A 15726-nucleotide genomic window follows, 5' to 3' on the forward strand; every position below is an offset into this window, starting at 1 on the left:
TGGCACCAGGTTCCCTTTGCACTGCTATGATTCTTATTTTAGTTATGGCTTAGGGAATCCCCCGAAAACTGAGAGAAATGAGATCTGCAAAGCTGAGAGCTGAGATAGGATGATCTCCGCCCCAGAGGTCACAAACAGTGGCATGCTTTGGCAGTAACCTCTGCTTCCCCAGCATTTGTTTGAGTTTTATTAAATGTGATTATAGGACACCACCTGCCTAGGGAGAAACCAATTTCCTTGGGTTCTCAGTACAGCATCTAGCGTGGTGCACATGCTCGCCAGTTTACTTCCAAAGTGATTATCACTCTTGTGTTAATCTATCAGCCAGCCAATGACCACCCTCCCGCCCCCAGAGATTCAGGGAGGCTGAACAATGCAGTGCTGGATCAATATCATATTTCACTTTGTCAGCAGTGGATGTCTGGGGTAGCTGAGCAGGATGAGAGTGAAATGAGCTATTGGGTTATTGAGCGGGTTCCCGCTGGAGTCATCTCGGTATTCATCAGATATTAACTAGGAGACGAATTTTTGTTGACCATAGCCCTAGAAAGAGATAAAAAGTCTTTTATTTGATAGCTGATAAAGTATAAATTATGGGGGCATGGTGTAATTAATGAGACGTTTTTCCTGGTGATAAAGAAAAAAAAAAACCCTTCTATATTGTGGTAGTCATCGATTCCATGTCTTTAATCTCCTCGAACTTTCCAAACTTTTTTGCATGTGTTAAATTTCCCTAAATATCCCCCTCCACTCTTGTGCATTCTCGCTCCTTTTGCTTCTCAGAATTTTTGGAGGAAAAATTAATCTTCCTGGATCGTTCTTCTCCCCCTTTTGTTTTTGGCAGTAGATTATGAGGGTCAGTCATTGAATAAATATTTGTGTATTGTTTTTTGGGGCCAGGTTTTATGGTCAACAGAGTCGAATGAGGCACATGACCTATTATCACAGAGCCTGCAATCAAACAGGGGAGCAAGAAACAAAAAGAAAGAACCTTAGAGCACTGAGCTCAAGTAATAGTGGGCTAGACCAGCAGACGAAGACTAGAGTAGGTGGTCGAGCTGACTAGGAGAGAGTGTAAATACTTCAGTGGTGGAATCTGTTTATTCTCAGCTTACTGTTCTTTTTTGTTTTTGTTTTCCTTTTAATAGAACAGTAACTTTGATTCTTGCCTGGGACAATTTCTTACACTGTATTAGGATAAAATGTGTCAAAAGCTGTTGATCATTGGGTGAACAATCACAGTAATTGTATTGAACTTTTAAATAATAATAATAATAATGATTATTATTATTATTACAGTTAATAATGATGTTCTCCTCTGTGAGGCATACTTAACGCTTTCCTGGACTTCTATCATTTTCTCCAAGTAAATGGGAGTCAGCAGCTCAACAGGGATGTTGGCGTCTCTGTTCGTGTTGTAGTGTTTTCTAACCCAATATCAGGGGTTGGAAAATTGATCTTTATAGTTCCTTCCCTGTGTATATTTCAGGTTTATGTGGACCAAGAGCAGCATGCACAAGGATGCTGCAGAACCCCCATGACATGATAGTGACACTTTTAACCTGTCACTGGTAGGGAGATGTTTAGTGTGTTACCCAGGAAGTGTCACAGTGTCCATATCTCTGTCCAAAGGGACAGTCTGTTTTCAGTTAAAAAATCTCTGGGGAAGTTCTCATCACCAAAGGTTAACAGAATGTGTACAATGCACAGGAGGAAGTAAGGCGTATAAAACTCATGCTGAAAGACAGACAGAAGCACCACCATGCCCCCAGAAAGGACAGACATCATTATACTATATTATATTAATAACGCAGCTTACTTTCTCAGACAGCTGTCTCTCTCCCAGCCCCTCCTTATAAGCCTGTTGAATATACAGCATCAGCAATTTTCCTCCTTTGGAGCTGAGATTTCATTTTCTCAGTCAGTCTAGACAAGCCCGCTGCAGTGTTTATATTTATAATTGCCTTTGTACGGTCTCCCGAGGGCCCCTAGGGCCAGGCGTGCCAAGGTCGTTAAGATGCAGCCTCCCCTGCTCTTTGTCACCGTGCAGTCATCAGCCTCCAGAGCCACACAGGTAAATGTGTCAGTGATGTGTAATTAATGAAGAGGGAGTTAGGGGCCCTGCATTGACACACACAAATCAAGGCCTTGTCAGCCAAGGGGGTGTCGATGGGACTTTTGTTCTTTTAGCAATATTTATTGTTACAAAACGCTGCACACTCGAGTGGGGAAGGGGAGTGCCTTTGTGGCACTGGTGATGTGCCTGTTTGCAGCAAACCGCAGGGACAGGCACCTGCTAGATCTGCTGATTAATTCAAGGCTTCGCAGGCAGAAGCGGATGAGGGAACTGGAGGGAATGTTCTTCTGTTTAAAATGTATGTGCAGATTCCCTCTGATTGTGAGCTGCCCTTGGTTTCTGCAAGCTCAGGGGCTTTTAAGAACATTTATTCACCCCAATGAGATGTACTTACCGAGCACTCCCTGCACGTAGGTGATAGAACAGGACGTGATTCATGAGTCCAGGTATTTCGCATTTAGTTGATGGGGAATGGGGTTCCCTGCAGGTCAGGCAATCCAGAGATGGGAGGGGTCTTAGAGCCCAGGTTGTCCAACAGTCTGGGCGGAAATCCCTTCTAAGTGCTCCTAAGTGTGCACCCATATTCTCCTACCTACAGTTACACCGATAAGGTAGCAAGTCACAACATCTTACCCCAATTCCTCACTTCTGCGGAGAAGACAGAGAGGGGGACAGAGACAAAATGAAGAGGATAAATCACATCTTCCTTTCCTCTGAAGGCTCAAGGAGAGCCCAAGGCATGATAATAATTTTCAAATCCAAAGCAGATTCTATACTACATCTATAGAATAGATCGGCTTTAATTCATGGTCTTCAGACCACGTGTGTTTGTAGTAGGGAAGAACAATTCTGACTCCATATTAAGTCTGTTCCTTTGGAGCTAACCCTGTGCTCTGTTGCCTGTGCTGAGTCATGCTGGCTCTGCACCTTTTGTAAAAGAATGTTGCCTCTAGCCTGAAATACGGCCTTAGCCCATTCTCAAGGCTCTGTCCTTTACGGGTAGAACACTTTCCCATTTAGATGAAGATAAAAAGTTGCAGAATAGAAAACAACATTTGTCTTGTTGGAAGATTACAGGGACACCATGACCTGACCTATGAGGACAGCTGTAAGAATAAAGGATTCTGACACCAAGGAGTTTGCAATAACCAGCCACACCCCTTCTTCTTTTTGGTATAAAAGGAGCCTGAATTCTGACTTGGGGAAGATGGTTCTCCAGGACATTAGTCCCCTATCTTCTTGGTCTGCTTGCTTTCCAAATAAGGTCATTATTCCTTGCCCCACATCTCGTCTACCGATTTATTAGCCTGTTGTGTGGTGAGCAGAATGAGTTTGGACTCGGTAACATGTTGGGCTGTTTAATTCTGGGGCATTGATAATCCTTTCCCAAAGCCATGTCTTAGTCATCCCTTAGAACGGATCCATATCTAAACTTTAATACACAGCTTCACCCATCTCTGAACAAAAACTCTTGTCTCTCCAGACCTCTTGCTTCTTTTCTCTCATCACACATACCCTTCAACTTTATCTCTGCTCCCTCCTCTGACCCTCTGGTCGTGGACTTTCTGTCTTTGCTGGTCCGTGGTGTACCAATTGGGTCAGTCACTTTCTTGCATGAGGAACGTGCTCAACTGTCTCACTTCATGGACCTCATGCTGCAACTTTCCTACACGTTCCCTACTTTTGATCAATTTGACCATCTGCTTCTCTGCTCCAACTCCCAGATGGCTGGATGCTGTAGGTAGGGGGGGAGAGCACATGACTGTACAGGTGTGGTTTCCAACTTTAGCGAGAAGCTCAGTGCTGCTCTGCGATCTTCCTACGTGGTCCCAGTTGGTATTCTCATCTGTTCCTCACAGCACTTCTTATGCAACTCCATCCACTCCTGAAATGTATTCTGCAAAGATGGCCTCGTTTTCTGTTATCGCAGAGAAGGTTAAGGCCCTTAGATGTGAACTATCTCCATCTTTCTCCTCCTAATGCTGATTTATGTATGTATGTATTTTATTTATTTATTTATTTAACTCATGTCACGAGATGTCTTTCTTTGGGCTCTTTCCAAATCAGTCTTCGAGATGAGGATTCTTATGTGTAGTTTATTTGGGAAGTGACCCCCCAGGAAACATCAGTAAGAAATGGAACTTATATAGGGAGGGGAAGGAAGCCAGTGGAGGTTGTGTTACAGAGCGAGTGTCCTCGATAAGTAACCAGAGCTTAATCCTCTTGGGGATTCCGGGAGTCAGCAGAGAACACACATGTGGGATGAAGGATATTTACACGCCATCTCCCATCCAGTTTGTGGCCAGAGGCTGCTCCAGGGGTCATTCATTCTCCAGAACTCCTGGCCTCGTACAATTGCATTGTCTTGGAAGGGTAAGCCCTTGTTCTAGCTGGTGAAACTTGTGAAGCTTTTGGATGGGACCTACTTGGCTCTTACATATTCTGCTTTCTCTTTCCAATGTATTATTTACCTAGAAACGCTAGAGTTTTTCCATGCAATGATGGTTATTTAGTCTTTTAGTCAAGATTTTTAGAATACAGAATTATTGTCCTTCATCAAGTACCTGGCTCCTGCATCTGAAAGTCATGGTTTTCAAGAACTATGTGTATATTTGTGTGTGTGTGTGTGTGTGTTTGCATGTGCTGTAGGTTTACAAGAAGTCTACCTACAGTTTGGTCTTGTTGCATTTTATCTTCTCTGAGATAATTAGCCACATACTTTTGCTCTGTGTTTACTATTGGAGGAAGGCAAATGATAATGATGATAAAATAATTCCTGAGAAATAAAAAATAAATTGGGAAATATTTAAAAATATCATATTACATCTTATCTGACAGTGTCTCCCCTGTTTGGTTGCTGATATAACAGACCATTATTGCTGATGCTGGCAAAGTTGTCTGTTGGACCCCACGATTCTGAATGTCTACCAGGGAGGGTCCTGACTGATGCCCAGAACTGGGATCACTCATGTCTGGCTAAATCCTTTGCTGGTGAACCTGTTGGCACTAGGTCTGCTCCAGTTCTGAGTTCTCTGTGTCTGTTAAGACTTTAGCAGAACCATGCTTTACTTTTGTTTCTGTCATGCAGCTTTCTGCCCTAAGAAGTAGGCATGAATTCTTGAGGTCTATTCCTACCCCTAAGCCTTACCCTTTTGGTTTCCTTAACATCTCTAAAATGTATCTCATCACCTCTGTGTCCACTGGCATCAAGTCCTATCATCTCTTGCTTGGCCCCTTTGGGAGATGAATAAATAAGGCACTTTGTCTGAAGCACTTTGCACGGTCCTGGCACACCGTGTGTGTTCACAAAGTGTTACCAACTACACAGTCTCATAATTAGTTTGCTTTCGGTTCTTCAGACTGTTCTGTAGCCTACTCTAGAATAATATTTCCAAAAAGCTAAATAAATCATACTAAAAACCTTCTCTAGAATAAAGAACCAACTCCTGAATAACACACCCAAGACTGAAATAGGGAAGAGCAAATCTGTCTCCATGTTGGATCTGTTTCTTTACTTTAACCTTTGCGTTCTATTGCTTGTGCTATAAGTTAATAACTGAAGGAAGGTTTCCTATAGCTTAAGGTATATGTAATGACCCATCTCCTGGAACCCTGCTTCCCATGCCTGAGTGTTAAGCTAAAATACCCTTGTTTGAGCTCACAGGAAACACCCTGACCAGGCCCACCTGTGAATGGCTGCATTCCTTCTGGAGTCTGGCCACACAGGAAATATTTGCAACAACTTACTGCCTTTTTTGGCTTTATCTCCTCACCTCTCCCTTCTCTGTTCTATGAAAGAAACTAGCATCCAGATCCAGGCAAGATGGTTCTTTGGGACACTAGTCCACCATCTTCTTGGTTTGCAGGCTTGCTTGCTTGCTTGCTTTCTTTCTTTTTTTATCGACATATAGTCAATTTACAATGTTGTGTCAGTTTCCAGTGTACAGCACAATGCTTCAGTCAAAAAAAAAAAAAAAGAAAGGCAAATGAACTTACATAAAACAGAAACAGACTCATAAACATAGAAAACAAACTTAAAGCTTTCTGAATAAAGTCACTACACTATTCCCTGCCCCAGCAACTTATCTCTTAATTTGTTGGCCTGTTGTGTGCCAGCAGTATGAGCTTGGACTCTGTAGCAAGATTTCCTGTGATTGGCTTTGCCTTCCTCTTCAGCCTCATCTCTTACTGCATCCTCTTTGCCTGTTGTCTGAACACATGCATACCTTGTGACTTCACTGTGCCCTCCTTCCCTTTGCTCCTTCTGTTCTGCTTTCCCCTTTCCCTGCCATGTACCCTGGGACTCCAAATTGTTTTAGAAACTCAGCTCAGTCACCTCTTCAATGGAACTTATTTGTGCTCCCAGCAGAGGTGCTCACTGGCCTCCCTTGGGCTCTCATGTATAAAAGGTGGGTGGGGAGAGTGTCTACCCCAACAGTGGTTGTGGGGCATTAGTGGCATAAAATGATATAAAGCATGGAACTCTGCCTGGTGCAGAATCGACACATAATGTGTGTTAACTGTTTGTATTAGTTCTTCAGGCATCTCTGCCATGAAGATCATCGTCATCTGTGGTGTCATTTATGTCCACATTTCCCTGGGCTTACTGGATATGAGCTGTGTCCTATTCACCCTGTATCTCCAGTACTTAGTATTATGGTAAATAAATGAGGGAAGGAAACTTGTCTCGGCTACATTTTTCAGACACTCTCCTGGAGTTTTATAGGCAAAAAAATACCCTTCTATTATTTCGCTTCATCCTTAAATTTGTTCCATACACAGCAAACTTTTTAGAGCAGTAAAACTGTTGTCTATGATACCATAGTGACAGACACATGACACTAGACATTTGTCAAAACCCATATAACTGTGCAACACAAAGAAAGCCTTAGTGTAAGTGATTATTATTAGTTAATAACAATGTGTCATTATTGATTCATCAATTGTAATGAATATTCTACGTGAGTGCAAGATGTTCATCATAGGAGGAACTGAGAAGGTGGAAGAGGGAGGGGTATGTGGCAGTTCTCTGTACTTTTTGTTCAGTTTTTCTGTAAACCTAAAATTGCTCTAAAAAAATAAACTCCATTATTTCAAAAAGTAGCCTCCTGAAGCCATGAGCAGTAGTGGATGGCATTACCCGAAAATCAGAGAGGTGGTGTAGTTGGTCCAAGGACACAAAATTAAAACAGTCAAGAGACAAGATTTAAATTTTCTTATGCAGCACTTGGCATAGTTAGTACAGGAGGAATTTCTAATCTCCATTCAACTTTTGTGAGGGATAAAGCAACCTCATCATTGACATTCTCCTTCCGGCACTTTTGGAAAGTAAGTCTTAGGTGGAGTGGAGTTTATTAGGGACTGCATGACAATACCCTTCACAGGACTAATTTAGAGTCTTTACGACCCAGTAGAGGCTGTCAATCCTAAGTTATTTGACGTTTAATTCCTGCTGATGTAAATTTTATATGACAAATAGTTTCATTTAATTGTGTCACCTCTGGCTTATATATACCATAAAAGGTTTCCATTTTAACAGCCAGCAACAAAAGAGCTCTGGTGGAGAGGAATAATGTCGCGAAAACTTGCAAGGGCACGGCTGGCTCTCTGGGGGAGGTCTCTCGAGGGAGGTGGCTTTGGGCACAAGCACACTGCGCCCGTGCTTGCGCTGAGTGCCTGGACTGGCCAGGGTACTGTCTGTTTCCTTGACTGCGGCACTCTTCTTCCAGCCCTGAGTCCACACGCCTGCCCCTCCGCTGCTTCATCCCATCCACTGATGGATTTCATGCAGAGAGAACTTGCTTTGTAATGTGCTCTGGCATGCACTGATAACGATTTCATGGAACTCCTCTAACTTTGTATTTTTGTTTCTTTATGTAAAACCACTGTGTTAAGGGATGGTGACATGACTGAATCCCATTTAATATTGAGAAGTACAGCCTGGTATTTATGTATCAACAAACTATTTATTGAGTGTCTACTCTATGCGAGGCTGTGCAGTAGATACTATGGAAAATGGGTGGGCTCTGTCCCCAAGAAGCTCTCAGTCTACTGGGAAGATCTGATATACCTATATAATGAGACAACAATAAAAGACATATGTGTGCAGCACTGTATGGCTTATTAAGGACTTTCATGTGCCCATTACGACAACACTGTCTGGGGGAGTAGAGTATATTTTATTGGTGGTAACTCTGAGGTCAGTGGTGTGACAGTTTGTCTTCTACTTCCAAGATCTGGTGCTCTGTCCTCATTATGCTTTGTGCCCAAGCTTTTGTACACTATACAGGGTCCCCCAATGAAATGTGAATTCTTTTAAGATGCAAATAAGACAAAGTATATGTTACTCTTATGTAAGCCATTGTTGACAATGCTTTGGTTCCAATGGTGGGTAATTCTTACATTTCTAATTATAAGGAAATCAAAGTAGGGACTGGTTAATGTTGGTTCATTCTACATAATAAAATACTTGTTAATATCCCACTAACCAAATGTGTGTGGATTTTATTAGGATACCCTATATATTTGACATTCCTCATCTTCAGTTTACTATTCCTTCATACCACCAACATTTGTGTACTTAAAAGTTCTGTCCTCTATGGAAAGCAGTGCTACCTGGTAAATCTTTGAGGTTGACTTTCGTTACTTGTGCCTAGTATTTCTTACTTATTCCACCTCATCCATTTTTCACACCTCTCTGGGCTTTCTTACCCAGCTCCCTGCCTGGAGAGGCGGACCTGCGGAACTATGTCAGAGCGCTCCTGTGCCCACGGGAAGAAGCATCCGATGGGATTTGGCCGGTGGCAAGTCAGAGGGAGGGAAGCGAGGGAGGCCAGGGTGCTTATCCCCCGGGCTCTACCACTTTGAGGTCATCCTGGGCTGACTCCACTGATCCTCATAAGGTGGCCGTCTCTTCCTCCTGCGTTGTCTTCTCCTTGTCCCGCTACTTCTAGGAGGAGTAACAGCTATTTACAAAACAGACGTACCTATTTACAAAGCCAACACTTCATCTGTAAACGATTCCTGTATTCAGTCCTCTTTCAGTTGCCCTAATCTGAGTGTACCTTTGGCTTCCTGCTGGGACTCTGTTTTCTACTGAGATCTTTAAAGAGTCCATGAGCCTTGAAAGGTCCGTTCTCCATGCAACAGCTTCTCCCCTGGCTTGTCCTTTCCACAGGTAGATGTTTTGAAAAGTGAAAATAAGCACAGTGGCCTCAGAAAGAAAACTCAGGCAAAATGAGGAGTGGAAAAAGTTAACGTGATGGGAGTGGTGGTGTGGGAGTGGAGGTTAGTGACGTTGGGGTATTTTGAGATACACAGGAAAAATTTCCCCTCGGAAGGTCTATTTCTAACACGCATACATATGTATATTAGGAAAATAGCATGGTGCGATGGGACGGGAGGGGCTTGGGAATAAATTTGTGATTCACTACTTATATAGTTTCATCATCTGTTAACTTCTCTGACGTTCAACAGCCTGATCTATAAAGTGCGGATAATACTGTCTTTAATAAATGGTAAGTATTCCTATTAGTCATTGAGGTTTAATTATATTTTAGATGTGTAGAAATATATTTTTCCTATGGAGAAAAATGTTTTTGGGGGGAATCTGATTTTTGTGTCATACAGAAGAGGAAATAAAGATCAATGTTTACCCTGAAAATTAAGTTCTTCCCCAAATATCCATCAGTCATGGGCAGACTAGCCACGGTTGGCAGAGTCTCCGTTGGTGTTACCTTACCACGAGAGAACCTTGTGGAAGAAGGGTTCTAGGATCGATGACACCACTGTGTATCACTAAATGCATCTCTCAGCAAAAGGTTTATTAAGTAGCTGAGTGCCCGCTGCATTTTTGCAAGGCTTTATGTTAGGTTCTTCACGTATAAAAAATAAATAAGCTGTGACCCTTGCCTTCAAGGGGACCTCAGGTCTGTTGGGCAGCAGGACAGGAGCTGACTTAACCAAGGTCAGGGTCATATCTTAGTACCCTTTGTCTCCCCCGTGCTACTATACCCTCCCCCATCCATTCTGAGCCTGTATCATAAAATCTTGTTGAATCTGAGTAAGCTGATAACCAGCAATGCCAGGCACAAGAAGAGAGACACCGAGCACATTAGACATTCAAAGCAGAGACAGCTCTTCGTGGCCTTAAAATTCCACAGGGGTGGAGGAAATGGCTCTGGGCCTTGATAAATGTGTACATTTGGGTAGGTTTGGAGGGGCAGGGGTAACACTTTAGGGGACTGTCTAATTATTTACTTAGTATAGATTTATAGAAATCAAGTTACCGAGTAAAGTGGGATGAATTTTAATAGGAAATGATTTACAGGCACAAATTTGCATAGTTTTGATTTTAATAGGATTCGATTTACATATACCCTCCAGAAGAGTGTGCTAATTTTTTTTATCACAACCAGCAGTATGTGGAAGTACTATTCCACCATAACTGTATTAGCATAGTGTGTTACCACTGGGAGATCGTTACCCCTTATGTGCTAGGAGACACTGCATCTCAAGTATTGTTACGCATTAGGTGAGAATTTTAATTAATTGAGCAAGCACAGGGTGGAACAAAGGTCCCTGGACTGTACTGCGGTCAGGGGCACAAGGAGAATTGAGGCGGGTAGAGAGATGGGAAGGGGGGTGATGGCGAGGACCCTGGCTGAGGGTGGGCCTTGTCAGGGTCACTGTCCATGGTGGAGTGGGCAGGAGGCCAATGGGCTATGAGAAGTGAGCCAAGTACAATTTTCAGGAATCGTGCTGTGAAGGATGTATTCTGCCGGAATAGGCATGGTGAATGGAAACACATTTGCCTTCCAGCAGCGAGGCAACCAGCTGGGGATCTTGGATGTGGGGCAATTATGAGTGAGGAAAATGTGTGGTGTGTGTCTTAAGGCTACAGGTCAGAGTCAGTGCAGCCAAGGAGGCTAAAAACTGGGAGGTTGAGGGTCGAATGCATTAACAGTAATTTTTTGATGTATCTGAGGATGAGGTCCAGCTTTGCAGGATAACCAGGCATCACTTAGGACCATAAACAGGAGGAGTGTTCAAGGAAACATCGTGGAATATTGGGGAAGAAGGGGACCACTGGCGGAAAGTGGAATCTTGGGGAGAGGAAGTGTGGCTTCAGGAAAGAGGCTACCAGGGGAGGGGTTAGGACTGGGATCAGCTTGTTTAGGTATCAGGGAGCCAGTAGTGGTTGTTGGTTAAACATAGGGCTGGCTCCTCCATGAAGGAGTCATTTGTCATTAATTAATTAGTCATTTAATTAGTCATTTAAAGACTGGGCATTTTAAACTTTGAGTGCCTCAGTTTCCTTACCTGCAAGATAGGACTTTAAAAAGCGAGTTGAGATGAGACGGCATATGGAACACGAGCAGAGCGGTGTCTGGCGCACAGTAAGTGGTCAGAAGCGTTGGCCGCCTTTGTGGGGATAGTGTTGTGGTTGGAGGTGGTATTTTTTCTGGTGACTGTTACGTATGCTGTTGGTGGAAAAGGTGTTTATGTGTTGTTATGACATCAGGGGTCAGAGGGATAGAGCTGAGAAGCAGGCTGGATGCCCATGTTTTCAGCAGGGGTGTAAGGGCACTGGTCTCTAATTCCTTCCAACAACTGCAGAATGCTCCAGGGCATGCTGGAAGAATACTTCGGTGCCCTTTATGGGCATCTCATCCAATTAGCATTCTTCCAAACCTCCCCAGTCTTTGGATGTCAGAGTCCTTTTATATACAGAGTGGCTCTCAGAAAAGAAGCAAGGCAGGAATCGGGGTAAATACTCCACATTTGCTGCAGACTTTGTCTTGCTGGGAAGAGAGGAAAAGTCTGGACTGACTTTTTGAACTTAGCCCTAGTACCACTCTTTCTGGTAGGCGTCTGGGGATACCAGGCTGACTGCTGCCTGCCCGTTGTGAAACCCAGGGGCCCCTCAGTGCACGTTTGCAATCTTGGCTTAATCTTGGCTTTCTGCTTCTGTATTTGGGGATATATAGGGGTGTTGTCTGTGTCGATGGGCTTCGCTCCGTAAGATGAGCTTATGAGCTTTGCAGGGTTCGCCTGTTTTTAGGACCCTTTGGGTCCTCAGTTTGTCATTCCTGTTTATCTGTTTAGTCTGTGATCTTTATTTCATTTTATTATTTTCTGGTGTGGCCTGATCAAAGCACGTGAACATTTCCTGACAAATTTTAGCCCAGAGTTTATAGCTTCTGCTGTGTGTAGTATTGTTCCCCACTTGTCTAGAGCCACTGTGACGGGAGGGGTCTGTGTCTCATGATGATTTGAATGCTGGCTGATGGGCTCCCACCTTTGGTGTTCGCAGAGACACAAGGGCCCCAAACAGCCCGAGTCCAGACTCAAGGTGCATGTCTCAGTGGGGTGATGGGAAGAGAGCTTTCTTAACTTTCGAATCAAAGGCCCTTCCTCCTTAGATGAAACTAAGTTGCAGTGAATAAATACATTGGATCATTATTTGGCCACAATCAGCTTCGTCACAAATCAGTTTATAACATTCATTCTGTGTTGGCAGGGCCAGTGACCCGGGTTGGTAAGAAGAATTTACCAAAGGCGAAGGAACGTTTAAGAACAAAGGAAGGTTTAATGGTTATGCTGCTCTGGGCAACGGTGGGCCACATAGGCGAGAGGTGCCTGCGTGTCCGCCGGCAGGAACATGCAGGGTCTTTAGTGAGGAAGGGGTTGTGGACACAGAGGATAGGGAGCAGATTTCTGATTGGCTAGAAGTGAGGTAAGGGCCTTTGGCATATGGGGGGATAGTGGATTTATGGCCCCAGGAAGATGGAGACATGGGCTGACACAAGCAAGGTAGTGGGATTTATGATTCCGATGAGGAGGAGACATGGGCTGAGACAAGCCTGCCTGGGCTGCGGTGAGGCCGGTCACTTCCCAGGGCTGTTAGTTCTGCTACGGCAAGCGCGTCAGGAAAAGGTGGACTTTGTCCTTTGAGGGACTGCAGGCAGACATCCGAGAGCCCAGGACCGGGGGTCACAGGCCCTTGGCAGGCGCCAGTGGGTACTGCGTTCTGTTGTAGGTTTTGTAGTAGGACAGGCCACTTCTGACAAAGGGGCAGGAGCCAGAAAAGGTCCCGGGACCTGCCTAGGAAAGGAGGGTGTGACGTGTCACCACAACTGGGGTTCCAGAGAGCGGAGAAAATGGCCACAACGCTCGCTGTGTTTGTTTCTGTAGGTGATGGTGGTGGAGGAAAGAGGAGGCCTGTGAAAGGGGACGAGGGAGCTGGAAAGATCATCACAGATCCTTGCTTCTCAGTCAAGGACAGTCTTGACCTGAACAGCATTACCTTGGGTTATTCACTGGTGTCAGCAAATCAGCGTAAGAAACCTTACAACCCCTCATTCCCTGCGCATCTGGGGGAGGGGCTCCCAGTGCAGAAGAGGAGCTCAGGAGGCTTTGGGTGACACACCGATTGTTCCTTTCCCAGAACAAGAACGATTCTCTCCCGTTGGCTCATTGCTTGGCGAGCTGCACCAGGGCTTAGTTCATAAATTATTAGCTGCTGTGGGCTCAGTGGGTCAGGGGTGGAGTGAAAACTTGCCTTTGTGTGTCAGACACATAACCCATTGCATGTCCGCAGAAGAGAGAAGAGGGATGTGATTGCCTTTTTTTCCCCAGGCAAAATAATTACATTAGAAACATACAGACATTGAAATATAAATGGTCAATAATTACATGAACTTTCCATTTTGCTAACAGTCAAATAAATAAAAAAAAATACCAGTAAGATACAACTTTTCAGCTGTCACGTTGGTAAAATTATAATTGCTTTGTCAATATACACTAACCTCCTCACAGTCCCCAGGGTGCACTGTATACACCTCTGATTCCAAACCTTTTTTCCCCAGTTTTGTTTCCTGTCCAGTCTCACACATCCATTCGCATTCTGCCTTCTTTACCTTTTCTTCCTGTACCCATACAAACTCGTGTTTTTTTCAGCTCTGATGGTCTGTTTCTGAGTATGATGTTCCGATTTGTTGATTTCCTTCTTGAAGTGTGATGCTCAAATTTAAACACAAGACATCAGATGTGGTCGAATAAATGTTATCTAAAAATAAAACAACAGTCATTTCCCAGCTTCTGATTGGGTTTGTGCTGATGCCATTGAAGGTGGCAGCCACAACCCACAATGACTCTTTGTCCCCTGAAGCTCCTGGACTTTCCTCCTGAGTCGCTGCTGCGTCTGTTCTTACCCCAGCTGCTTTGTGCAGTTGGCTGTTTAGATGCAAGTGTAGGAACTTATATTTCTTTTTGTGAAAATGACATCTTGTAAGATTCAGCTCATCAGTCTGGCCTGTTAAGATACATTTGAAACTGGATGGTAAGACATTAATTTTCTTTTCAGCCTAGTATCATCCATGTGGTGGAGGCATGTGGCCAGGATCATATTAAAATGTTGAAAAAGACGTAACTGAACACACACTCAAGTTCAGGGTGCCTGTGCTAAAGCTGATAGGTTCAAATCTCAAACCTAGTTCAGGTCTACAGGAGCTGGAGGACCACTGAGCTCCAGCCTTCTCCCAAAGTTACCTTCCCATGCCCCTTCCCCTGCCTGAGTTCTCTGCAGTTCACCCCGACCATCTCTCCTGTCCTCCTCTGATCCTACACTCACGTAAAGGACTGGAATGCCTCCTTTCTAAGCTGTTCCTGTCCTTTGTGGATGACCAATGACTCAAGTCCACATTAATGTCTCCTATTCCTGGACCATCCTTTTCGGCCCTAAGTATATATACCTCTCATTACTAAAATAATTATCACACTAACACTAGTTAATGTTGCTTGAGTCTTTAACATATACCTGACACTATGCTGAGTGTATTATGCACATTATCTGATCTACCTTCTGGTTAAGCATACCGCTACTTAGAAGATGAATCTACATGCTGTAGATTTTACAGTACAGCTGCGTGCTGGTTGCCCCATTTTATAAATGAGGAAGCTGAGGCTTAGAGAGTTGAAGTCACCCATCCAGGCTCATCTTGTGTCACAAGATGTGTCACAGCTTGAAAATAGATCTTTCTGCACCTTCATGAGTCTCCTCCTTTGGGTTGTGAAGTCTTTGGAGACTGGTTTCAAATTTCTATGTCTTTCTACCCTCAGAGATACCTCATAGGGTACTGACATGAGCATACAGTGGGGCTTAATATACATGTATTGAACTAAAGAGTAAATGCATGGATGAAATAGGGGCTTTACAATACTCTTTTTCTTCTTAGTAGTATGCAAACATCTGGAGACTTTTTTTCAAGGTGAGAGAGATGATAATATACACTTACCTGGAATGCTGCTGTTAACACTGCATTAATTTGTTAAGGCCGCCATTAAGTGCCACAGACTGGGCGGCGTCAACAACAGAGATTTATTGTCTCATGGTTCTGGAGGCTGGAAGTCCAAGCTCCAGGTGCTGATAGGGTTGGTTTTCTCTTAGACCTCCTGGGCCTGTTTTTTGGCGGTCTTCGCCCTGTGTCTTCACAAGGCCTTCCCTCTGTGTCTGTGTCTCAGTCTCCTCTTGTTATAAGGACGGCTGTCATACTGGATTAGGTTCCACCCAGTGACCTCATTTAACCTTAATCACCTCTTTAAAGACGCTGTTTGCAAGTATAGTCACTTTCTGGGTTCTTGGGGAT

Source organism: Camelus dromedarius, chromosome 33 (assembly GCF_036321535.1).
Source record: "Camelus dromedarius isolate mCamDro1 chromosome 33, mCamDro1.pat, whole genome shotgun sequence".
NCBI lineage: Eukaryota > Metazoa > Chordata > Mammalia > Artiodactyla > Camelidae > Camelus > Camelus dromedarius.